General features: G+C 41.5%; 1 long non-coding RNA gene across 5 annotated transcripts; it reads left to right on the top strand.

Annotated features, from left to right (window-relative positions):
• Positions 1-5,941: 5,941 nt before the first annotated feature.
• On the top strand, positions 5,942-9,854 carry LOC310901991. 5 transcript variants are annotated; one of them, XR_014586368.1, is made up of 4 exons: positions 6,549-6,795; positions 7,381-7,513; positions 7,913-8,133; positions 9,525-9,854. It is a non-coding gene; the product is annotated as an uncharacterized lncRNA (long non-coding RNA). The 5 variants fall into 5 exon arrangements; XR_014586369.1 differs by lacking the exon at positions 9,525-9,854 and adding an exon at positions 8,242-9,245; XR_014586372.1 differs by lacking the exon at positions 9,525-9,854 and adding an exon at positions 6,946-7,066 and having other exon boundaries at positions 7,913-8,219.
• The last annotated feature ends 15,712 nt before the right edge of the window (positions 9,855-25,566 follow it).

The raw sequence follows: 25,566 nt of genomic DNA, 5'->3' as shown, positions 1-25,566 counted from the left end.
GTGACAGAGGCAGAAATTCAACCTCCCAGCTTTATGCTCCTCTTCTGGTACCAATAAAGGCTCCATGTTGCCTCCAGCTCACCACTTGCCACAGATATCCCTTTCCTACTCTCTTTTTGGAAAGGTTAATGGAGCATCTCTTTGTCTTAGACTTCTGTTATACACCGTGCAACTAATTCAGCCAGAACCGTGGGGTTTAGGGCAAACAGATGACTTTACTCACTGGCTCGTTTCATCTTTCTAGTGATGCCTTTTTTGCTGGCAGCTTCAAAGGCATCTTAGTGGATAAACTGTCTGACCTACAAAAAGACGTACAAAGAGAATCCCCTTCTCAATTAATTCTTGTGCTCCAAATTCATACTCAGATTTGTTTCTGAGCAGCTTTCATTTCTGTTAATCAGCTAAGACAGTTTTAGTTCCCTTGAGTTGCTGCTTGGCTGCAGATCTCCTCCCAAACTGTGCTTCTCCCTGTCATTTTAGGAAGCGTTGCTGCTGAAAAAGGCAGAGGCCTGGACTTCAGCTGAACTGAACCAACATATCTCCACCAAAGGAAATTCTTTCAAATTCAAGTTAAGGCAGGTTTGTGCCACCCAAAACTCTTGTTCCTAAATGTTACAGAGGCAGCAAGCATGCACCTTGCTGCCTAAAGACCTGGTCCAAATGCTGTTTCACTCTCTTAAATTCCTCGGCATTTTACAATTACAACTACACCGAGGAAGAAAACTTCTCTATTCCTTCCTACCAAAGATCCTATGGTAAGTTTGTGCTTTGGGGAAAGTAGCTGAATGTAATCAGTAATGTTGACAGCGTGTGGGGAAGATAAGCCTCGTTGCTGCTGTCTTACAGGCGAGAAAGCAGAGGCTGAGAGAAGTTTCACCCAAGGCCATGAGGGGAATTGAAAGCGGAGCTGGGAGAAGATCTGTATCTGCTCAGAGCACTGGGCTGCGTCTGTATTTCTGATGGGTGAAAAGGAAGGCGTGGGGTTCACAGACAAGATCTGTGTATGTGTTAGAAAAAACACCAATGCTCAAAACTACAGTCATCGGACCATAACCTGCACTGCTTACCCAGAGCATCTGAAACCAGTAGACAGAGATTTGAACCGAGAAGCAAAGCCATGAAACCAACTCTTCTTGTTCCGGGATCCCCAGGACCCCCATGTCTTTAGGTCACCCCCTGGGGCCTCTTCAGCCCCAGCAGCAGCTGCAGCACATCTGGAAGTAGAAGACTTCAATTTGGAGGCCCAACTACTAATTTATGAGCCTAACTTTAGCCAAACAGTCTTGACAGTCCTGGCCTCTGCCTTTAATGTTATTAGTATTCTGGAGGGTCTATTGATGATTTCATGCCAAATCAACTTTGGCACATTACAGCGATTTGTCTGAAATCCAGCAAAAGAGCTCTCCTAATAATTCAGCTCTCAGACTCTGCAATGCTGCCGGGAAGGTAATGTGTGTCTGCATAGGTGCCCTCAATCTGCTCTAAAACATTTCAGAAATATTTTACTGGAATTTAAAGCATTTTAACACTTACACTTTCTTTTAAGACTTTGCCATTTTTTTTAACTCTGAGTACTTTGTAGTTTGCTTCAAGATAATTTTAAAATAAATAAATAACCCCAAAAATTACCTATAAGAAAAAGGTCTTTCATCTTGAACTTAAAATTTTCAAGCTATGTTCTTTAGATGTAGCTCTAGTTGTGTGTACAACAATACACGTTACACTGTCAAAAAGTACATTAGCAAAGTAGACTTGAACTATTTGGTGTTAGCAAGGCAAAGCGTTTATCTTTCCACCAGAGCAATGATGGTGCACAAATAAGATAGAGACGATGTAGTTTATCAGTGTCCTTTGTGGAGTATGTATCATCTCCTTCCAAAATATTCTAACCTTTCACCCTAAATCTGGATTTATATAAATGTGACAACCCAAACCTTTTGCGTTAGTAAATTATATATCTCTGAGTTGAAGGATAATATTAGCCGAATATAGAAAAGGTTATGTACACCTTTTTCAAGGCTGTGAAAAGAAGAAATATAGTTTCTCCCACCTTTGTGCTTTGGGTGAGGTGGGTTCAGAGGTCTAGTAAAAACTGACAATTGGGAATACTAAAAAGCATAAAGTTTAGTTGCTCTCTGGGTTTGATGCATATATTCTTAGCGGTCACTGATTTTATTTGTTGAAGGATATCAGATATTTCAGTTAGCAAAGAAACAGACAGGGATGCTAAATATCTCGAAACAGGAACCAACCATCACCTGAACTGCCAGCTCACTTAAATGAGCATAAATTGCAGCAGGGAGACAGAGCTGTCCAGGGTCCATCCAAAACAGTGCCACCCAAAGCTAGCCATAAAGCAAAAAGGGAAATAAGCATTTCTGCCTCTTTGCAGGATTCGTCCCCATTATGGAGTTTACCATCCATCCCTCTTTACAGGTGTTAGGGCCCCAGGACCAGCTGATGGCCTTGGGTCCATCACAGTCCTTGGGTCCATCACAGTCCAGCCAGCTGCACGAAATGACCGCCGGGTGCAGGTGAAGCCACCTTCCTCCCTCGCCTCGCTGGCCACTGGGCATGCACCAGGCACCAGAAATACCTCAACAAGGGACATAGAATTTAACCCCCAGAGCCTCCAGCACGGTGCGAGACTCTTCTGGTAACAGACCCTGAATGCAAATGTGTGTTACAGAAATAAATGCTGTATATGGGAAAAAATAAATATCTTTCACCCAGCTTTACATTATGCAGGATGGTCAAGGAGACTTTTGCAAGAGGACTAAAGATAATGTCCCAGAAATGAAAAACACATTTTTCTTGCTCTAGGTAAATATTACTGACATGCATGGGCAGCTTTTACAGTTCTGGCACATTGCTTCGATCTTTTCTTTCCCACCATGTGAACAAATGTTTGTTTGCTTCAAGTTCAGGGCAGGTTTTCTCGGGCAAAATCCATCCAGATGGTCACCAGACAAAAGGAGGACTCTCAGATTTCTCCAAACACTTTTTTAAACCAAAGAAATTGTTTTCTACAATGCTCTTCACTGATGATGCCTTCTCTGCTTTTGCTCACGACGTTGATGGAATAAGCTGCTTTTGTTGATTAAAGCTCTTGAATCCTATAGGCAGTTTAAATCCTATCAAAAGGTTCATCTTTTCAGATGTTCTTTTTAAGTTCTTTAACTATATTTTCTGAATTCTCCTTACTATTTCAATCCCCATAGCTAAGCCTTTCACACTACCTTTATTAGTTCCTGGAAATGACACGAGTGCCCTACCCAGTACACATTTACTTCAAATTAATATCTATATTATTGTTATAAATGTATCACACATGGTGACCCAAAATCACACTCTTTATGTACTGCACACATACTAGATGTGTAGATAGATGTTTGATGAATGTTACATAAACTATTCCTGGTTTTATTTCTTAAAAAAAATAAAAAATAAAAAAAAATCACCCAAGCCTTTAACCCCAAAATTTCAGCTTCCATCCTCTATACTGTTTAAAATACTGAATTTTTTCAGGCCCGATGTTCTTTCCTCTTGTTTCACAAAGAATCACTTCCATGGATACTGGTGATGCTCGATTTGCAGCAGGCTTAATTCTCTTGGAAACTATGCATTGCTTTTATCCAGAAGCAAAACATAACAGGTGAGATCTACCAACCATGTAGTGCATGAGCAAAGTATTGATCCCTCTAAAAAAGGAAAATCCTCAGCTGTTATTAGCCCAAACCTACTGCTTAAAACAGGAGGGTCTTCATCACAACCCAGGTCTCTGTGTTCTCAATTGTTATGCACAGCCCCCTGTTGTAGGGAGCTTTGTAACCCACACCAGGGTGTTGCAGAGCAGGGGATAGTCTGAGGGAAGATGGAGGAGTTTTGCCCTCTGTAGCATCCACATAGCATCCTCCATAGCTGTTTGCACAGGGATGCAACTGTGAACATGCCCAGGAGGGCCAACAGAAAGCACAGCATCCCACAAATGGCAGAGCATCATGGATGGGACCAGCGGGAGGGTGGAGGTAGGCTGTCAGTGTACAAGAGTTGATGTATGCTGAAATGTGCAGAAAGGGAAACTCCATCCCCGGGAACATCCTTGGAGAAAGCAAGAGCAAGCCAGCACAGCAATGTGGGAGGTGGATCAAAGAAGATGAAGCTGATGGATGTGGTGTGCTCGTGGCAGTGAAATGGGGGCAGGAAATATCAGACAGATGTTCTTAAAGTTCTGCTGCTAATTATTGCACAGGTCATGTTGTTTATGACTAGAAAAGCCGCTTTGACAATGGTTTTCTCTTCACACCCTATTCAGTAATTAGCATGCATTATCGTATTCTGGGGTACATCAAGCATGGCTTCGCTAGTTGGTCGAGGGAAGTGACTGTCCCACTCTACTCTGCGCTGGTGTGGCCTCACCTCAAGTACTGTGTGCAGTTCTGGGCACCACAGTACAAAAAGAATGTAAACCTGTTGGAGAGTGTCCAGAAAAGGGCTACAGAGATGGTGAAGGGCCTAGAGGGGAAGACATATGAGGAGCGGTTGAGGTCACTTGGCCTGTTCAGCCTGGAATAGAGGAGGCTGAGGGGAGACCTCATTGCAATATACAGCTTCCTCATGAGGGGGAGTGGAGGGGCAGGCGCCGACCTATTCTCTTTAGTCACCAGTGATAGGACCCGTGGGAATGGTGTCAAGCTGAGGCAGGGGAGGTTCAGGCTGGTTATCAGGAAGAGGTTCTTCACTGAGAGGGCTGTCACACACTGGAACAGGCTCCCCAGGGAAGTAGTCACTGCACCAAGCCTGTTGGGGTTTAAGAAGCGGTTGGACTGTGCACTTAGTCACATGGTCTGAACTTTTGGGTAGACCTGTGTGGTGCCAGGAGTTGGACTCAATGATCCTTATGGGTCCCTTCCAACTCGAGATATTCTATGATTCTGTAATATCATACCTATAGTCTGCTGCAGGCTCAAAAGTAGCCTGTGCCTCAGGTACTGTTTTATGCCTTTGCTCTTGTTACTACATCCTTGTAAGTCTTCAAAAGTGAAATTAAATTATCCCATACAGAAGAAACACCATACAGTAGAAACTTCAGTTGTTAGGACCTGAATTCTCACTGAAACCAAAGGCAGGTGTCTTACTGATTAAAGAAGTTTTAATCTAGCCTGGTTTGTTTACTAATGAAGGACCGTGAAAGAGACACATGTCCTTGTATCTGAAGAGAAGGTGAAGGAACAGCTAGTGCAAGGAACACAAAAATTAGTTGTGCCAGAATAATATGTGGTTGTGTCTGAGCTTGGAGACTGCAACCATCTTTGAACTTCCAGATCTAGAGGAACACTTTGGCTGCAGTCTAAGGGCCATGTGTACATAAGCTCCCCAAGGACAGCCAATCCCATGACCTGCCAGAAAACAGCAATGTAAGCATGTAACCAAATTAAAGCCAAAACTTTCAGCCCAGTCCTTGACCTGAATAGTGAGTGAGGATCCGGATCCCGGCATTTATACGTGACAGTTTCTATGCAGCCAAAGTAAATACTGTAGCCAGAGGTCATGGGGTTAGATTTTGAAAAGTCCTGCATAAAGAAGAGATCTCAGAAAAAGCAAATTTAAATAATATTAATGTCAAGAAAAGTAATTCTGATTGCTATATTCTTTATCTGTCATGACTAGACAGATGAAAATCTATGATAGCAATTTTGCCTTTAAGGTCATTTTCTTTTTTCTTTCATTTATTTATTTTTATTTTTATTTTTTAACAGGCTCTGTACTAATTTTCCTCACAGAATGACTAACAGAAATATGACCCTTGTGCACCTTTTGTAGTTAATTCATTAGGTCAACTCTAACCACTAAGCCTCTTGTCAAGTTATTTCTATTAGTGATAAGGAGCAATTAACCTTAAAACATTGAAGCCAGGTAGATGAGCCTATTCCACAAGGTCTCTTGGCTCCACCCTTGTTAAGTGAAACCTGCCAGGTGTGGATCATTTGACCTTTGCCATATAGGAAGCTTGAGGAGTTAGGGGAGGTTTGCTCCCCAGGGGACTCTGAGTCTTGGGTTATCTAGGGTCCTTTTTTTTGTAGTCTACAGCTTCCTCACGAGGAGGAGTGGAGGGGAAAGCACCGATCTGTTCTCTTTAGTCACTAGTGATAGGACCTGCAGGAATGGAGTCAAGCTGAGGCAGGGGAGGTTTAGTCTAGGTTTAAGCTGTTGAAGTTTAAGAAGCAGTTGGACTGTACACTTAGTCACATGGTCTGATTTTTTGGGTAGACCTGCGTGGTGCCAGGAGTTGGACTCAATGATCCTTATGGGTCCCTTCCAACTCGGGATATTCTACGGTTCTATGTTTTTTTAGTGAGCTATAGAAAAATCCCATGGTTTTTTTGGTATGATTAATACTGTGTTTGTAATTTCTTGAGATTATCTTCCTCAGAGCCAGGTTTTGATGTGCTGAAAAATGTGAGATGTTTAAATAGCTATTATATCTCACTTGGCCAACATGCTTGGTACAATATGCTACATATGGCTTATATTTAGTGTAAGAAGCAGCAGGTGCCCATGAGGGTGAGCTGGATCCAGAACCCATTCAGCAGGCCATGTGGGATCTGGCCACCATCAAGTCAACTAAAGGACTTGAAACACCCAGCCTCAAACTCCTGCTCCATCACTGTGTGTAACCTCAAGGAGCACAAAAAGCCTTTCTCTGCTAAAATTAAATGGGGAAAATATGCTTTCCTACTTTACGTAGTCCTGAGGATGAATTCCTGAAAGCTGCTGAGGTGCTCAGATCCTAAGGTAACAGAGGCAATATAGGTACAAGAGATTGATAGTCTTTCCATTAACTTTGGATGAGACCTTATAGGCACTGTGCATTTTTTGTAATGTTCAGAGTAAGCAATTATCATTACTTCCATCTGTTCTTCTTCTGCCTGTGTCCTTTAAAAGTTACGGCAAAGGCTGACAAGGCAGAAAGGCTGTATGACTCAGAAATAAAGAAAATGAAATGAAACCCCCTACCAAAGTGTGTCTGGAAGAGTATAACACATTCCCAGAACTGTGTTACCTGGTGAGCAAAAAATATATGTAGATAGTATCAAGCCTGAATTTTTTGCAAATTATTTTCTGAACTGTCATGATGAATGTCTTTGGGACTTGATGGCACCTCCCTACTAGCATGTTCATCCAGCAACATGAATAATTTTTAAAAGAATTAGACTACTTTCGACTAGTGGCATGTTTTAGTTTTCAAAACTTTTATTTTACAGTCTTCCAGGCCTGGATCAGAAATGGACAGTGTCATTGTCTGTTTGGGAAGACTTACACAAAAGACTTGCTACAGGTATAGAAAGTTAATCTCACAGAATGATCCTTTCTGCCTAGAGAAATATTGCTCCCCCAGAGCAATGCCTGGAGATGTGGTAAAGAGCCTATGGACTCATGTGAGAGTGGACACCCAGCAGTGTATGAGCTCAGCTGCAGCAGAACCTGGAGTAGCATCTTTCTATGAGAAGAGGTAAGGCAGACTGATAATAAGATACTGGCATCACCTCTGAAGAGATTTAAAAATAAAAAAGGGATAACTTTAAAATTTCTGTCTTAATTATCGGAATTCACATAAACATTGCCCCTTCCTTAAATTCTGTTTAGTTAGTGCCAAATATCCTGCTAAACCTTCTCCTTAAATCTAAAGTCCCAAGTGCTGAGGAAAATAAAGGTTGTTGCCTATATTAGTTCTCAGTTGTTCTGCTTGCAAGAAGGTTTATAAAATGATGTTTTGAGATGTTTTAAACACAGCTCCATTGGTCTGACTACAGTCAGAGACTTGGAAATATGATCAATACTTAGAAATAAATTCACATTCATTCACTGCTTATGAACCTAGACAATGATTATTTTTATACTGCATTCTCAGCAAGCTTTGGCATCACTTGGGTATCAGAGGAAAACACCACCTCCAGCAAGCGTCCTGGGAAGGCTGTCAAAACAGCACTTGCAGCTGGTGCAAAGGAGGTAGTGAGATGATGACTGAGGAGTTACTCATTCTTTGTCAGAGGGTCCATGGTTCCTTTTGGGAAGTGGACAACTGCTTTTCCAGATCTACACAGCAGAAAATCATTGCTGGTGTAAAGTCAGGCGAGAGGCAGGGGGCTCAGGAGAGCTTTGTAAACCTGGAGCAGCACTGGCTGGGCACTTGAGTGTTTTGGTTTTTTGTTTTTTTTTTTTTTTTTTTAAACGAAGCAGGTGGGAGCAAGGAGGAATAGCTCATATTTCTTCCAGAGTGAATTCAGGGGGTCTGTGAGATGGTCCTTCCTGTTCCTAACCGGGCAGTGGGGACCAAGTGCTTCCAAAGGACCAGATACCACCATGGTGGCTTTCAAATCATTTTCAGTCTCACAGGCCCAGCCCAAAGAGGGAAAGTGCTGCCGACTGCCTGGATTGTTATCAGGAGAGAAACAAATAGAAATTTGCACCTGATCCTGTAAGGCTGCTCTTAAGTCCCTGTTGCTCTCCTTGCTCAATGAGTGTGTGTACAACCCGTTGGCGCCCATGGGAGGGCAGATCTCTTGGGGGCATCCTCTGTTTCTGTTGCAAATGTTCAGCTTTAGCTTCCCAACGAACCGGTTGGCAGCCAAAGTGTTAAAACTATGTATTCAGTACTAGCAACCGTGGTTAAGAGAGAAATGTCCATTTGAAAATGTATTTCCATCTATGTGGGATAGGGCCGTGTGTCTGGAATGTTATTGAGGTTAATTAGAAAAATTATCTCATCAGAACAAAAAAATCAGGTGAGCGGAGTCTTTCTGCCTGAGACACGCTAATCTCTCCCAGCTCGGTTTCAAGAGCAACCACGATCCATCAAAGTCATTCCCCCGTGCAGTCCCTTGGGGATATCTGAAGTTTAGCCAAGTGTGGCAGGACTTGCATCACACCTGCAGTATTCATGAAAAGGTGTGTATAAACAGCTTCCTCCAGTGATGCGCAATAGAAAACATAAATCTGTGTGCTTAAATACTGTTGTCCCTATTTGAGAAGATTCTTATATATTCTTTTTCTCTGTTTGTGAACACCTCCCCTAAGTTAAAAAGAAGTAATGACTGTTCTCTGTGTCATTTGCTGTTCGATTGTTCCCACGCAATGTTTGCTTGCATTCTTTTAAATTTTTTTCCTCTAATAAAATAAGACCCATAGACAGGCAGCACAGTCAATAACAGGTGCATGTCTGTCAGAGTGGCTTTCAAAAGGAACGCTAATGATAGCATGGCAACTTTACTTGCCTGTGTTTCACCCCACTAGATTTCGTTTGCTTTTCTCAAGGGGGTGGTCACTGGCACTCGTACATCACCAGTTGTTCTGGCCACTGATTTTGAAATGTTCATCATCTCTTTTAGCAAGTTTTTTTTGGTCAAAAAGCATGATTCATTGCTCAGCTCTCACGCAAATAGGGTGCTATTCAGGAAAGGCTGTAATAGAAGCCAGATGCTGCTGTTTCCATCTGTAATGACATTTCTCACATTTTCCTTCAGGGGTACTTTGCTGTCTCCAGTTCCCAGTCCTCTCTCTCACCATTCACAGGACTCGTCCCTTTGGCTTCAGCATTAGGAGAGCAAGATTTAGCTCGAGGCTTCTCCTCCACTAGAAATAAGCTGTAAATTGTTGGCTGTTTTGTTCTCACCTTTGCTTTCTTGAGAGTCGCCCTGCGCAGGGGGTTCAGCCCTGTGCCCACCCTTGTGCTTGGGGTGGAGGTGCAGCTCCACGTGCCAGCCCAGCAGTGAGAAGCAACAAAGCTGTCAGCTCTGAGATCTATTTTTATATATATCACCATAAATAAAATGGAAAATCACTGCTGCAGCTCTCTCCCTCCCTTTATCAGTCGTTGTCCTTTCTGCTGCTGCAATACAAAACAAGCAGGAAAGAAAACAAATTAAATTACTCTGTGGTGCGTGGAAAGAAGATGCCATTTAGCCCAGAATCCATACTGGAGCTGCCAGGCTGCAACAGGGAGAAGAAAAGTCTCATGTTGCCGCTGCTGTTAGGTGGTTGCTGCCTCTCCTGGCCAGGCAGGACAGGAAGGCACAACCTCAGCCCGCTGCTCTGGGGCATGAGCTACTAGTGTAGGGAGCTGCATTTTTTCAGCACATCCCTACAAACCACTGAACTCATCCACCCGTGGCTAGGAAGAGTCGCCCATGGCTCTGTTGAAGGGTTGGGCTTCTGCCCTAGGTGCAGGGAGAGGGGAACTGGGGACCTCTCAAAGGGGGTGAAATGTTGGGTGTCTGCGTACCGTGACACTGCTGGCTTCTGCTCTCAGCACTGCTACCTCTGTAAGGCAGGCACTTTATGTATTAGGTATAAACACTGACATAGAGGAGGAATATTTACACGCAGCTTTGCTTGAGTCTTTTTTTGAGTCTTCATCACTAGGACAAGGATGTTGCATGGCTTAACTTGAAGTCTCACCCACATGTAAACCCGAGCAGTCAGAGGTCCATATAAATTGACCAAGAAATTCATTGGAGTAATACATCAATTACTTCAATCAATAAGCTTGAATACCTGTCTAAGATTACTTTTTTGTGTGTGCACATGCTTTTTGCTCTTCAGATCACCAGTTGGACACAAAGCATGGGCTGGAACCCATCAGGGTTGGGGCAGCAGCACAGGCGGCAGCAGGTGCTCTGGAGCAGCTCTTCACCAAGTTCTCCTTCAGCATCTTACTGCGCACGCTGCACAGATTGACTCCTGAAATGTGTTTCAAAACCCCATTTGTTCCCAGTATAATTCACAATTAGAGGCCCTCTTCTCTGTTGCAATGTGTTTATTTTGTTCTGTGCTGATTTGCGGTGTCCCTAATGAGCAGTTAACAAGATGTCAATTAATCATGCAAATGGGAAGAAGTAGATATTCTGCTGATTGCGCTACCTGGAGCTAAGATTTGAGACTTCATACAGTTAGCGGTCTCTTATTTGGTTCTTTTTTCTTTTCTAATGGTTTCCATGAGCTTCTGCTTATGGTATTAAAGATAAATGGATGCTCAGGCTCTTCACTGCATCATAGCCCCACTGGTCCCAAAGCGACTCATGTCTGACAAGAAGTATTTCACATTAGGTGCAAAGAAATATGCCCATGTGTAATGGGTTCATTTCCCTAAGAAACTATGAGCCCATCTGTACAAATGCTGCCCAGATGGCTGCATGTGTCTGCAAACCCAGCTTTCCTCAGAAACACCGGGCTTTGTGGGGCTGCACAAAGTGGTTCAAAAGGGATCATTTGGGGCCAGATATTATGCTGACAGACACGAGGTATGTGCAGAGTCCAGCCCCCAGGCACATTCCTGCTTAACTGAGACATGAAGTTAGTTTAGAAACACGTTTAAGATTTCAGGACAAGACTCCTAGACTCAATACTCACATGGCAAATGGTGCTTGGCAGAAAACGAGGCTAGGCTAGGAGCAGTGCTGTGGCTTCTGCTCAGGTCATCACCAAAGTAACCACAAGAAATATCATGCCTGTTAAACCCCAGTGTTCCTTCATCCTCAGGCAGAGAGGTTGCCTGTAATGAGGAGGTCCCTGGGCAGGGCTCCTGCACCGCCGGGTCCCTCGGCATGGGGACTGTGCAGCCTGCATACGTCCTTTCCCTTCCTCTCCATTGGGAACTTCCCCTCACCTAATTTGATTTTGCTGTTCTGTGTTTTCATGAATACACTCATTGATTTTCCATTTTTTTTTCTTTTCCTGGCAAAACTTACCCAGTGATTATTTGAAAGGCTGCAAAGGCATCTGGGGAGTTTCTCTTGCGCTGTTATGATTTAGGCTTGAAATTGCTTAATTGCTGTTTCCTGTACTTCTCATTTTCAGCTCCCTAATGACTGTAACAATTCGTTGCCTATTATTCCCAATGACAGGGCAGTGTTTCGTGTGCAAGCGTCAACAAGACATTTTAAAATCTCTTTCCTATAAGCGGCAGAGGGATCCAGCCTTTCGTCCTGCCTCACTCCTCGGTCCTGCAGGCCGTGAACAATTCCCACTTAGGGCATGAACAGTCCCTGGCATGATTTCATTTGGACAACATCCAAATACCACTAAGGATGCTCAAAGTTTTCCTGTCACGTATTTCTTTTAATTTAAATGATTAATTATTGATGGAATTTTATTGGCTTTCTGAGAGGAATTATAGCAATTATAATATATAACAATCTTGAGTTAAAAATATATAGACAGCAAAACAGGGAGGACAAAAGAGATGGAAAGGCATGGAGCAGAGTATCAGTGATGTGAACAAGTGAGAGCAGAGGAAAAATATAATAGACATAAATTAACTCATGCTTACTCTGGGCTAAATTAGAAGGTAGCCCCCAGAAGTCAGTGCTGGCTGGGCTGAAGAAGCAAATCCAGGCTGTGTTCTTACCTTTTAAGTAATACTTAACCTTGGGCCAAATGCCCTTCCACATGATACAGATAAAGCAAGGTCTCTCTTTAAGTCCAATTAGTGCTGCAGATGCTGCAGATTTGGCAGCATTTATTAGTGTAATGAGAAGGTAACTCATGGATCACTTAAATATTACATAACTTCAATAAGTATTAAATATTTTCCTAGTGGAGACAAACATACATGTTTTCTCTGTTCATTGTCTTCTGTCTACTTTCAAATACCCAGTTCTGTATTTTAGCATTGAAAGACGAGGAAAAATGGCCTGTTGCAGACCACTCTTTGCTATCTTGAGTTTCCAAATGCATAAATGTTGATCTGCTACACGCAAACTAGTTTTATTTTAGGAAGGATTCAGAACTGTCTCTTCTGGCTATGGAGCTTCAGGAGTTGGTTGGGAAATCCTCATTATTCTTAGCTCTTTTATATTGGTAGGCACTTTAAAATAACATCAATCAAATGCAAGCTAAACTTTTCCAATCAAGTCTGTTTGATGAATTTATTTGCAAATGCGAATAATAATAATTTTTAACTGAATTTCTAATACCTGTTATTTGGGAGAAACAGCATTTAAAAGAACTTATTATTACAACAAATCAAGCTTATGAATGGAGTGATGCTTGGTGTGGTGTGAGCTCTCTGGAAGCATATGGCACCCTTTCTGTAAGACGACAGGCGGTAGTCAGTGTTGAGGAAGAGACTCCTTTTGGTTGCAAGTGCTAACGGAGGACTCTCGGCATATGTTCCTGCAAGGAATTTGCATGTCGTTTAAAAAGGAAAATGCTAATGATGCCTTCATAAATTCTCTTCTTTCCTGCCTCTAATGAAGTCATTTCAAGCTTCTGACACTTAATATTATTGCTTGATCACAGTACCTTACAGGAGCTGCTGATAGTAATGGTCACTGATGTTTCTTCATCATATGAAGACAAAGCAGGGTTTGATATATCTGGTATACAACAAGCACAGCTTCACTGAGAATTCAAGGCTTCCTTCAAAAGTCTGACCTCTGACTGATTTTCAATGAACAACAAACATTCTGTTATTTAGTACATCATTTACTATATTTATTAATTTTAATTTTTATTTACTATATTAATTTTTAATTTTTTTAATTAATTTTTTTAATTAATATATTAATTTTTATTTACTATATTTATTAATTTTGCCTATTTAACCTCAGTTTTGAAAATCATCTGCACGATGTACTAAATGTGTGAATCCACTGGGCAAAGTCCCAGTGACTTGAACCCAGAGATCTCTAAGCTTGTTCATAGTAGGTGTATGGTCTCAAAGGTGCCATCCTGTGTAGGTGATCCCATATCAGCTCTACCGAAAGCCTGCGGGCTATCTGAGGGGGTCAGGTACTAGTTCCAGCCCCCATCTCAGACCTGAGTGTATACCTCTGGGGCACTGCTGTAAATTTTACCCCTTACCTGTGACTTGAGCAGCCGGCTGCCTTACAGGTTGCCCAGCATTTTGCTCTGCATTCACACAAAGGCGGTGCTTAAACTTCGAACAACTAATGGTAGAAACATGGCTGGAAAAATGCCTATTTTTGTCCAAGTTTATTCAAAACATTTACAGTTTACTCGCTTACTTTGATGTAGTGCATTTGGTCAAAATACCCACCAAGCACTTTTTGTTGTGTTTGAGGCATGTTTTTAGAATTAGCTTAGACAAGGTGCATTACCCCTGAATTATCTGTGTGAGCTAAAGCAAAGCAGATGCAGGAAGAATGTGATTATCTTGGTAATGTTTGTGAAACAGATGCGAGCACTAGCAGTAGAATAAAGCACCCTTCTATGTTATTAATGTTGTTGCCACTAGGTTAATAATACAGCGCACATCCACCACCTCTGTATTCAGTCTACTGGGCAGATATATGAAAAAATACTGTTAGGAAAAGGTCATATCAGAAATGTCTGTTTAAAATAAGGTTTACCCCTTGAAACACTGAACAGATTTTGCTTTCTGACTCCTAACGCATCACATCATACAGGTGGGAAAAAATTGACAATCACATTTCTGATCACCTCACCTTCTTTTTCTATTTATTTTCCCTCAATGCGACATATTCTAAATGGACAAAAATAAGCACACACTGCATGACAAGACCAGAAATGATCCAGGCTCCTTTTTCTACAAGACTTTAGCTATTTCTCCCAAGTTCCCCACAATTTTGGTGATGGTTGAGCCCACACGAAGGGAGAGGAGGTACATGGATGCTCACACTTTCCTGGGGGCAGCTGGGAGGGATGAGGGTGGGCAAGATGTCACTGCAGTGGGTAATTTGTTCTGCCTGGGGGTGGTGAGGACATGGGTAGGTGTTTTCCAATGCCAATTGAAACCCATATGTTTTTCTGCAGAGGGCCTGGGAGTGGCCAGTAAACGCTCTAGACTGGTGTTAGCACATCCTTTCTTCCTCTCCTCAACAGGGATAGCTCACTCTGTCCATCTCAGGGACTGTTGCCCCATCACAAGTAGCCTATAAGAGAAAATCCCCAAATAACCTGCTGCAGTACATCATCTCCTCCAGGGTTTGGCTCACTCAGGTGGGGCCGTCCCTCTTAGGAGCCCTTCCTTTTGTCTTTCCTGACGGTGCCATGCTATGGAGCACTACCGCTGTTCTTTGTGAATATATAAATAAAGGAAAAAATCCTTCTTCCCTCTCTGTCACTGGAAATAATAAAAATGGATGGGGAATCCATAGCTGTGCAAGACACTCAGTCATATCTGACGCAAAGTTATGTGAGATGAACCAGGAACGTAAGGACTCGGGCACCTTCACACTTGGCCCTAAATAGGCTGGCATCTGTGGGTGTCATTTTCTAGGCATGACTCCTTCACAGATTTAAATCCCTGGTTAAAAAATGAATCCGTAAAGACGTCACGCATTTGCCTACTAAAGAAAACTGGCAAAGGAAAGATAAAAAGCGTATATATTCCTTTCACTAGGCTTCTAGGGAATAAGTACAGAACTCTATCTTCCTCTTCAGCACTGCGTAAAAAACAGAATGCAAAATTTTCTCCTTGAAATACTTTGGCACAAACAACTATTCTGCACTATTTGTTTAGAAATCCAGTGGGGCTTCACAAAATAAAAGCTAGTATCTTCTTACTGGTAGTTGAAATACGAACTAATTTCATGCACAATTGGCATCGCATAAGGAACTTCCTTGATATCCAAAGAGCAAAAGATTTTATGAGGCTGCATATGTATTTATGATTATTTAAGATTCTTGTTATAATGAGGATCCTTTAAGGAGAGAAATTTTGTATTTTAATTTGCATGAAGACAATAAAAACTCTTTGAGAAGCAATTTCTCTCCATATAAAAAGTGAGAACATAGCACCTTAGTGGCACAGACATCTGTTACTTAAGCAGATGCCACCATGTAAACCCCATCAAGCAACACTATCCGCCAATCCGAAACCACCCAAACTACATCCGGAGCCAAAATTCGGTGGGTGGCTGGGAGCCTCCAAACAGGTTGAGAAATGATGGGCTTTTCTTCAATGTCCTCATTAAGCATGCGGTGACATTTATTTGTTTGTCGTTACCAAACACTGCTGTATCGTGTGGCTCTGTGTATACTCTTCAGTGTGAAGTTAAACCCCGTGATCTACAACCTGCAATTCTCCCTCATAAGATTCATATCAAAGGAGGCTAGCCCTTCGACACGTGAGATGAATAACCTCTTCTTTGTTTCTCATTATGACTGCGGTTTAATGTCCTCATTCTGGAGCTGATGTATCAATATCTCTGAAGGAGATTAAATATTGCTAGCTCAAGTGCTACATGCAGCGATACAAACTCAAGGGACTGTGCTCCATGGCGGAGCAGCGCTGACGAAGTCTGGGGCTGATAAGCCCTTTCTGAAGTTCGCTTACACTTTAAATCAGCAGTTCATGAAAGGCACTAAGAAAAACTATTATATTACTAGAATGGATGGCAGTAGAGTTTATATGTTACACCTTGAAGTAAGCAGTAGGATTTTCAATCACTTGATAACCTTGAAACTGCTAAGGTATCAAATTGCTATCATGAATATTGTGCAAGAACAGAAATAACTCAGAAAGCTGCCTTTGTGAATAATAATGTGGGAGAGAGCAATGTTCTTCTGGGCTGGACTTACAATAGCACCAACAAGCAAATATACATGAAGGCAAGGCATGTACTTAAACAAGCATATTTGCATTTGACTATACATCAATCAGTCACCAGCACTGCTACATCTTACCTGCTTCACAGAGGAAATGAAAAGCTTGCTAGATATTTTTGCCACGCAGGAAAAAGAAACTGAAAGAAACTCATTTTTATCTATACAACCAAAACTATTAGGATAAAACACCCTACACATTGCTAAGAATTACATCTTGAACAGAGTATTTTAATAAATGCACACAGTACGAGTCCTTCCATGCAGGAATTTATTTGAAAACCTAAACAACACATCCTCCTGTTTTGCATGCAAGATGTTTTAATAAATCCTGTGATTTCCTTCACACCGGAAAAACACAGAGATCTCCTGGATAAAAGGGACCCGAGCCAGCCCTCCAGACTCCCTCGTTTATGTCCTGAATCAGTGGAGTTTGTCCCAAACTCTGGTTTTGTTCTGAAGCACAACGCAATTTGAGTCTTGTGGCATTTTCAGGTGACGCAGCCTACTGAGATCGCCTGACAGCCAAGTGAAAACTCAATGTCGGGAGTGATTCATCATTGTGTCAGATCATCCTGCACTTTGTCACAATGACTGACAATAGGGGAAACTTGGAAATAATACAAAGATTCGACGCTCACTGATAATGCCTGCATTGTGATTAGAGAAGGCGGCGGGCGTGTGAGGAGAATGCTAATTCTGGCCCCCCGCCCCCCGTTTTGTACTGCTTTCGCTTCCAACAGCTGGGCGCCTGTATTTACTTGCTTCATCTTCACTCCTGTGGCATTTTTAAGTGCAGAACCTTTTTTTCCAGTGTGTTGCAGAGCCATACTATTGCAAATGCCAGAAGACACAATATCAGGCAGAAAGCTAAATTCTGCCAGTGATACTAGGCACTGCATGGTCACAAGTGTCTGGGTGGACGAGCCCTTCCCTCCGAAGCACTGAAGTTATCGGGGTATCTCCCCAGCACCTGAAATATCACTAAAAACATTCCGTGTAGTAATTCCAGGAATGTCATAAAACCCAGCAAGCACGCATGAATTTGCATGTGCAGCGGGGCTGTTGTGGAAGGGTCTTATAAAAAATGATTACTGAGAAATTTCTCCTTTATTTTGCACTGACTTGCAATAAGGGTTTAGGATAATTGCTGACTCGATATTGGCACACAAACAACGAGAAAAACTGTCTGCAGCAACTTCCATGCTCTAAAGCTCCTCAAGTTTTATCAGTATTCACAGCAGCCACATCAAAGACCAAGGACTCAGCCGCGTAATTAATTGGGGGGGAAGGAGAGGCCCTTTCTGAGCACTCCAGCTATCCGAGCTGTTTTGCTGGCTAAGGAGTACGAAGAGAAGCACAGCAAGAACCAGCAAACCCAATGTCACTGCCTCTGCCCAGGGCAGTACGAGGGCAGCAGAGCCAACGACCCTGGGTGCATCGCTGGGTGCAAGATGTGCAGGGCAGGAGGTGGATGTGGCCAGCCGGTGGACCAGCACTTTTGCTTTGTCTCTCTTTCAATTCTGCTTTTTTTCCCTGCTTCTCCCTGGAAAAAGCTCAGGCAATTCTGCAAAAAGCAGGTTTAGAAGAGGAAGGGCAGGACAGGCTCTGAGCTCGGCAGATGAAAGAAAATCCATTTTGTCTCCACTTTAAAGATGGAGGAGTGCAAATTTCTCTGAAGAATATTCCTTGCCTACAGAATCAGAGGGTATTTATAATTTCAGAGCTCAGTCTAGCAAACAGCCTTCTTTATTCGCTATGCACTATTACGCACATAGCTGGGCCGTTAGAAGTGAAAATAAAAGAAAAAGAAATTTCTAATGGAACAAAAAGAATGACCCAGTTGTTTATTTGGCACAAGCAATGTGTTCTTCTTTAAGCAGATACCAGGTTTAAATACATTCTGAAGAAAAGATGGGAATGCCTCCTGCAGCTTGGTAGACTCCTGTGAGCCCCGGCCCCTGATGCCCAGACTGGTTCAGGGCACTTGGAGAAACCAGGGCCTGATTCTGGCCTCGCTTGTACGGACATAAAGCTGGAAAACCACAGACCTAGTGGGGTCACTCTGAGCTGGCCCTGGTGCACCTGGGAGGAGAAATGTGGTGGGGTAATAGGCATGTCCTGCCCCGGGGTATACGTGTATGGAGGGAGGTCCCCTTGGGAAGATGTTTTGTCCCAAACACCTTTTCTCACAGTTCCCATTTCATCTTTGTGCTCCTGTAGATCCTCCAGACAGGGCAAGCTGGAACCTGAGGTGGCTTAGATGTGCTTATATGGGAACATAAAAGGCTTTTTACTGCAATCAGTTACCATTTTGTTTCCAACAAATACAGGCACATAGCTTGAAAATGTCTAATGGATTGGTGCATTAATTTAAGCTCAATAACACATTTCCATCCCTAACTGCAATATTGTTCTGTGAACAAGTATATGGTTTATTTGCTGAACGTGGTTTATTTCAGGATAGTGAGTGAGGAGCTGGATGTTAAAATACATCTACAAAATAAATGATCCGTACATTAGAAAGATGTCAGAAGTTATTCACTAAATAAAGCACCACAAATATTGTAAGCTGAGGGAAAGAATGACTTTATTGACATTGAAAAATCTCATCATTCACTTCATTTTGTTTAAAATGACCAGTGCAAATAACAGATACATTTTTTCACTCTGTTGCTTTGGCAAGATGAGTTTGAGCCATCAGCTTAAGGTCTCTGAACCTTTAGCTTGTGACAATGCTGATAGAAAGAGTGTTTCCCAAAATGTCTTAACAACCACAGCAGCATCTCTCCATGTAGATATTAAAGATATAGTCAGTAAATGCAATACAAATCCACAATGGGATTACTATCTATACAGCTGAAAAACAATTGCTATGTTCAATCATTCGAGTGAAATTATTGCTGGCCTTTGGACTACCCATTACTTTTTTACTTTTTTTTTTTTTTTTCTAGTTGTTTCTTTTAAATAATTAACATGTAGTATCGAGTAAAAACTTTTTTTTTTTTAAAAAAGCACCTTCCATATGGATTGCAATTATCTTTGAAATATTTTAATATTAAGAAAACAGCATAAAATAAAAAGCAGTTTCATTTTTAATGTTCCAGTTTAATTAAGAAAGTGTTCAAGTAATTTAAAAATGTAGGCATTAAAATACCAATTAAGCTTAAGGCAAGTTTTCCTATTAATTTTGATGACACCAATACAGGGGTGTCACATAGAGGTGACCCCTTAGAAACAGGTTATTTCGAGTATTACATTTGGTTGTACTAATACCGAGAGAAAATTAATTAATTTATGAAAAAACTTCACCTATTTGGCAAATCCCAAAAGGCTGAGCCCTGAGAAATATGACGCAGTTCTCATAACAAATAATGTAGCAAACGTAATATCCTTTCAAGGTTTTAATTGCAATTATTATTTCTCAGCCCTCTACTTTGGCTGGCCATCTTGTTGAAAATTGAAAATATTTTAACAGTCTCAATTGTGCACTGTGAACACAATTATAATCTACAGTTTGAAATAAAGGCTATTCTAATCCACACTAATTATTTTAGAAATGTGTTTATTGTTCTAATTCTCTGTTGGTGACTAAATGGTAAAACTAGCATTTTAATACATTAAAATTGAATTATTGCCTGAATCCCTAATGCAGGAAGACTGCAAGTTGTCATGGGTGCCAGTAACAATCACAAAGCAGAAGTCTATATATCTGATTTGAGTATTTATAATGAAAATTTTGTGGCTAGCTGGGCCCATTAAAAAAAGATCTCAGAATAGGTTACTTTCCAGGAACAGCTACAGGAAGTATCCTCATGGACACAGAGTTGCTAATTCTTACAGCCAGCCCGGTTATGATGGATTTAGGTTAAATTTATCTCGTTTCATTTTAGCTCTTAAATTGGTTAATGAGGCTGAAATATGCTGTATTTCAGGGAAGTCGCGCTGCTCTGCACGAGGAGCAGAATTTATGCCGACGTTCGAGTCAAGTGCAAATACCACCATCGCTCCTTCATTACCGCCTTAACTGGTGAGATCTGTTCTGCTCGGCAGAACTCGCACAAAATGTCAGGTTCCTAAATGAAGAAGCTCCTGTCTTTGTGTGAGAAACCGGCGGATTGGCTAAAAGTACTTCAACCTTTATTTAATTCATGCCTTATGAGTGCTTTTTGGCAGAAGCTCTTGGGATCTGATCTTATGTCACATTTACTGAAACTCATTTAATTATTTGCAGCTGAGCAGGGCAAGAGAATGGTTATCTCACAGGGAAAATCTCATCCACTTCTTTTTCAGCTTAAACCCCAAACCAGGGAGGTCAGTTAGGATTCCTGTGTTTACTTCTGTCCACTCCGTGGTGACTTGTCCGTTGGTGCATAACCCTGTCCTTGTGGCTGCTTTTGGAGGTCTGGTTTCTTCCAGAGGTTTAGAGGGTTTTGCAAGCACGTGGTTTTGATGGAAAGCACATGCAGAATATGGGATTCAGCCTAAGGCTAAAGACAGAGAATTGGTGATTTTTATAGCTTTAAAAATCAGCTTTATGACTATCATTAAATTAAAGTATCTCTGCTCATGGGGGACTTCTGTTTCATGAGGGGTTGCATACCCCTTAGCAGTTAGTCACCTCCAAAGCACTGTCATCACAAAACTTTTTATTTTAAGTACGAAAATCAGAATGAAACCCTTCTGAGTGAGGATGTTCTGTGCTGGTGAGCTTTAGGCCAGGCTGGTTAGATGTACGATAAATTCTTACGTATGTCATTTTCTTTTCATAAATTCCAACCTGAGCAACATATAAAATATACGGTATAAATGTTTCCTTTGGAAACTTCTGTATGCTTCATGATTACATAGCTTAAGAAGTTTAGAAGCCTTGGGCGAGCAACTGAAAGTACAAGAGGAATGCTTAAGAATTGTTTGTATGCTTGATTTGTTTTACAGTGCATTTGGTCTTTAGTTTTGATTGGATTGTCTTACTGAAACATGAAGGGCATTTAGAAAGTAAGAAAGTGAATAGGATACATTTGCAACTATATGCCCAAAAGCAAGATCTTAATGTCAGAAGTAAATTATAACAACTTACATTACTGATGACATACATTATAATTCAAAGCTTGGCAAACCACATCAAGGTTGTTCTTACCATGATCTGACAAAAATGTCTTTAAAACCTTGTGTTTTTTAGGTTTACAGTAACCAGACTTTATTTATGCTAGGAATTTTATAAATAAAGAGCAAGCTTTATCAAAGGTAAAACTTTTTTTTTTTTCCTAAATGATGCTGAATCTTTTTTTTTTTTTCTAATAAAATATTTATGCCAATAATCATAAAAGTAGGATGGTCCCAGTGGGTAAGAGATGTCAGCTGTCATCTTCTACTATGACCTTGAAGAGTTTTCTAGCTCTGGATGCAGGAAAGGATTTAGGCAGTCAAGTCTCAACTTGTCCCCTATCGCTGAACGTTTTCCAGGTCTGTAAACACTTCTGCTGGTGCCATGAGGTGTGCAAATGCATAAAGTCCTGCCTGTGAGCAGCACAGCAGCACGTAAGACTTCCCACCACCCAGCACATGGCAGCTCTTCCCTCTGTGCATCCCATGGGATTTTCTAGCTTGCATTGCCCTGTGGGGACCCAGTCTCAGGAGGCCCCAGCACAAGGTGAGGATTCACTCCCTTGAACACACCTGCCCAAGTCTCCTGTGCAAAAGGTGGTTCCTGCATATTTCTTAATCCTTAAAATACTTATTTTCCATGGATTTGTTTGGTCTTACCCAATTCACTTAAAAACATTTCATATCCTCAGCCTCTTCTGGCAAATTTAAATAACATGTTTGGTGAAATAAATCATAGCATCATAGAATGGCTTGGATTGGAAGGGACTTTAAAGATCATGTAGTTCCAACCCCCTGGCACAGGCAGGGATGCCACCCATAGATCAGGTTGTCCATGGCCCTGTGCAGCCTGTCCTTGAACACCTCCAGAGACGGGGCAGCCACAGCTTCTCTGGGCAGCCTGTTCCAGGGCCTCTCCACCCTCTGAGTGAAAAATCTCTTTCTAAAAAATCTCCTTTTGTGTGTTTTAAACCTACTGTTGTTATGGTCTCCTGCTCTGCTAAATACTCCACCACGTTATTCTGATTATTCAGAGGCTCGGGCACTTTTCACTACGATGAACGAGAGCCTGGTTTAGCTGCCAGGTGAATGATGATGAGCAGCAAGGTGATTGCTCCCTGTATACTCTGGTGCAAATGGTACCACTTTGGAATCAGGCCCACTGAAAAAAAAAAAAAAAAAGAGAAAATAATAATAAAATAAAAATATTCACATCTCTTAAACATAATAAGCTTGATTTGTCTGCCATTCAGCTGCAATCAGTGAGAAACAGCCCCACTGAAGTAAGCCTGAATGAAATATGAGGTTGTATATTTAGGCGAACAATGGCTGAATTTAGGTTTAGATTCTCGTGCAGGGTTTTAGTAAAAAGGGATGCACACTGTCAATGTGTGAAGACGCTGAAACTGTGAGCTCCTGGCATAAGTGCCATAACATCGTCACACCGATACCAATCAGAGAGCTGCCGCAGAATGGGTGCTGGGACTGGGGCTTCCCAGCCAGGGCCAGGCTGCAGCTTGCTCTGATCATCAGCTTCCAGGGCTGATGTAGGTTTTTGTTTTGTTTGTTTTGTTGTTTGTTTTTTGTTTGTTTGTTTGTTTGTTTTCTTTTTACAAATGTACTACATTTTTATCCGTTATTTCCTGGAAGCCCTAGACATGCCTGAGGAAAGCCCGCCAAACATAAATAGGTAACTAAAATCCATTAGAGAAACACACTATCTACCTTTAAAAGTGATATCATTTTTTGTATGGCATTGTCTGCCCACTATGTTGGCTGTGATGTAGAGCTTGGCTTCCTCACTAGTTTGTACGGAGTGAGTTATGTGTTTGTGGAGCCTGCCCACGGCATGTGCACAACACCTCTGCACCAGGCTCTGTTGGTGTGAATGAGCAATTAAAAGAGAGTTGTCATATGGAAAATTAAAAAGTGGCTACTGTTACAAAAATCTATTCTTTAATTCATGCTGCTTATAACCCCCTGAAAAGAAAGTAATGAAAATGCTTGAGAAATCTTACGATGGCTCAGAACACCCATTGGCACCATAATGATTTGCTGTGTGATTTACATGTGCTTAAATGTCTAGAAGCAAAGCCTGGGCACAATATTTCAAGGCACTAAGCTCTTTGTGACTAATGCAAAATGTCCTTATCACTCGCTATCTGCTTTTTTTTCCTGTTTTATTTTTTTTTTCCTTTTTTTCTTAATTATTTTGTATTGCTTCCATTTCTACGAGGTGGCCACCCATCAGTCCTCTGTTTTGAACACTGTAGAGAGGTAGGACACAGTGATTTTATGGAAATCTGGAGCCTCAGGATTCATCTTGGTAACCTCAGATTGAAGGCTGAAGCTTTGTATTATCAGAATTGTACCCATTTTTAAGATTGAGAGGTCCTGACCTTCTTCTCTTCTTTGGCAGTTAAGATGTTTAAGGTAGTGTTTTATTCATGTATTTATTTAACTTATTGATCGGCAAGAAACAGTTTCTGTGCTCCATCATTCTTTCTGCACTCAGAAATGTATGCTGAAGGAAGACAGTTTCCTATTCATACCATTTCATCTGAAACAACTGGAAAAATTCAGCCACTCTTAGAGTATCTGTCTCTGAGATCCACAGAGCCAATAACAAGGTAATGGGAACAGCTGCAAGGAGGGGAAGAAACTCTCTAAATGCATAGCTTGAAATTCCTGTCTAACTTCTTCTTTTCTGCCATTGCATCTGAATATATCAAGTGTATGTTTCTTAATCTAGACTGTGTCTTCGCATGTCTTGTGAGGCTGCACTTGACCTTTTATTGGAGAGAAGTCTTAATACATAACTTAATGGAAGAGCTACGCTTCCTTCAGGGAAATGTACTGAAAAACACCTCATACTCACTTTTTCCAATGAACCTAGGCAGACTATCAGCCTGCTTTTTACATTCTAACATCATGTTTGCTCAAACAACCAAATACTTATGCGCACAAGAGATGTATTTATTTATTTATTTATTTTATTTATTTTGCTTTTAAATCAATCCCAGAGAAATGTGCACAGAGTTCAAGCAAGGGGCAGAAGGAGCCTCTCTCAGTTCTCCGAGCTCCATGAAAACGGTGCTGCAGAGAGAAGGAGCACACTCCCAGCGAGGTGGATACCACCACCTACTCTCCTAGAAGGTAGAAATTGGGTGAATTGGCTTCAGCTTGTCTTGTCCGAGACCTCCAGCAGCAATTGCTAACAGGAAGGAAATAATGTCTGGTGCTGCTATATAATTATATATAATATTGGTGATTTACTGCTGTATGATAGTTCTAATAAATGTAAATTAGGCATTGCTGGTAGTAACTTTGATTATTATTGATGTTATTAGAACAAGAATTTTCTGGTAAAATCTTCTTGGTTAGTATCCATTCCAGGGAAATAAGAGCAGACAAATATTCCAATGTATTATCAAGCAGCTGAACAACTCCCGAACCACAGTTATCTTAATGATGTGACAAGCATCAACTGTCCTCTCAAGAACGTTCCCATAAATCAAAGAAGTAACCTGTGTGGCATGTGACAAGTTTGTGATTAGGAGAAAATTAACATATTCAAACTCCATTGTGCAGGCATGACCTGGCTCCAAAATACCTAGGGCTCCCTCTTTCATAGTGAGCCAAAATGGATCCGAGCGCTTCCCTAGCTTAAGGGCTCCAAATTTCAGAGAAATTTACACCAATAACAGAGACTACCTACCAGCCTTGAGAGCCAAAGCATGGAAGTCCTGCACACTAGGATTTTTATCCCCTGGGACCTGTTGCAGTTTACAGAAGAAAACATCTGTCCCACGGAGACTATGTTTACTTTCCCATATTGGGAAGGAGTTTGATAACAAGCACAGACATCTG

Source organism: Anser anser, assembly GCF_964211835.1.
Source record: "Anser anser genome assembly, chromosome: 6".
Taxonomy (NCBI): domain Eukaryota; kingdom Metazoa; phylum Chordata; class Aves; order Anseriformes; family Anatidae; genus Anser; species Anser anser.
Note: the sequence above shows the minus strand (reverse complement) of the source record. Positions and strands in the feature narration are given on the sequence as shown.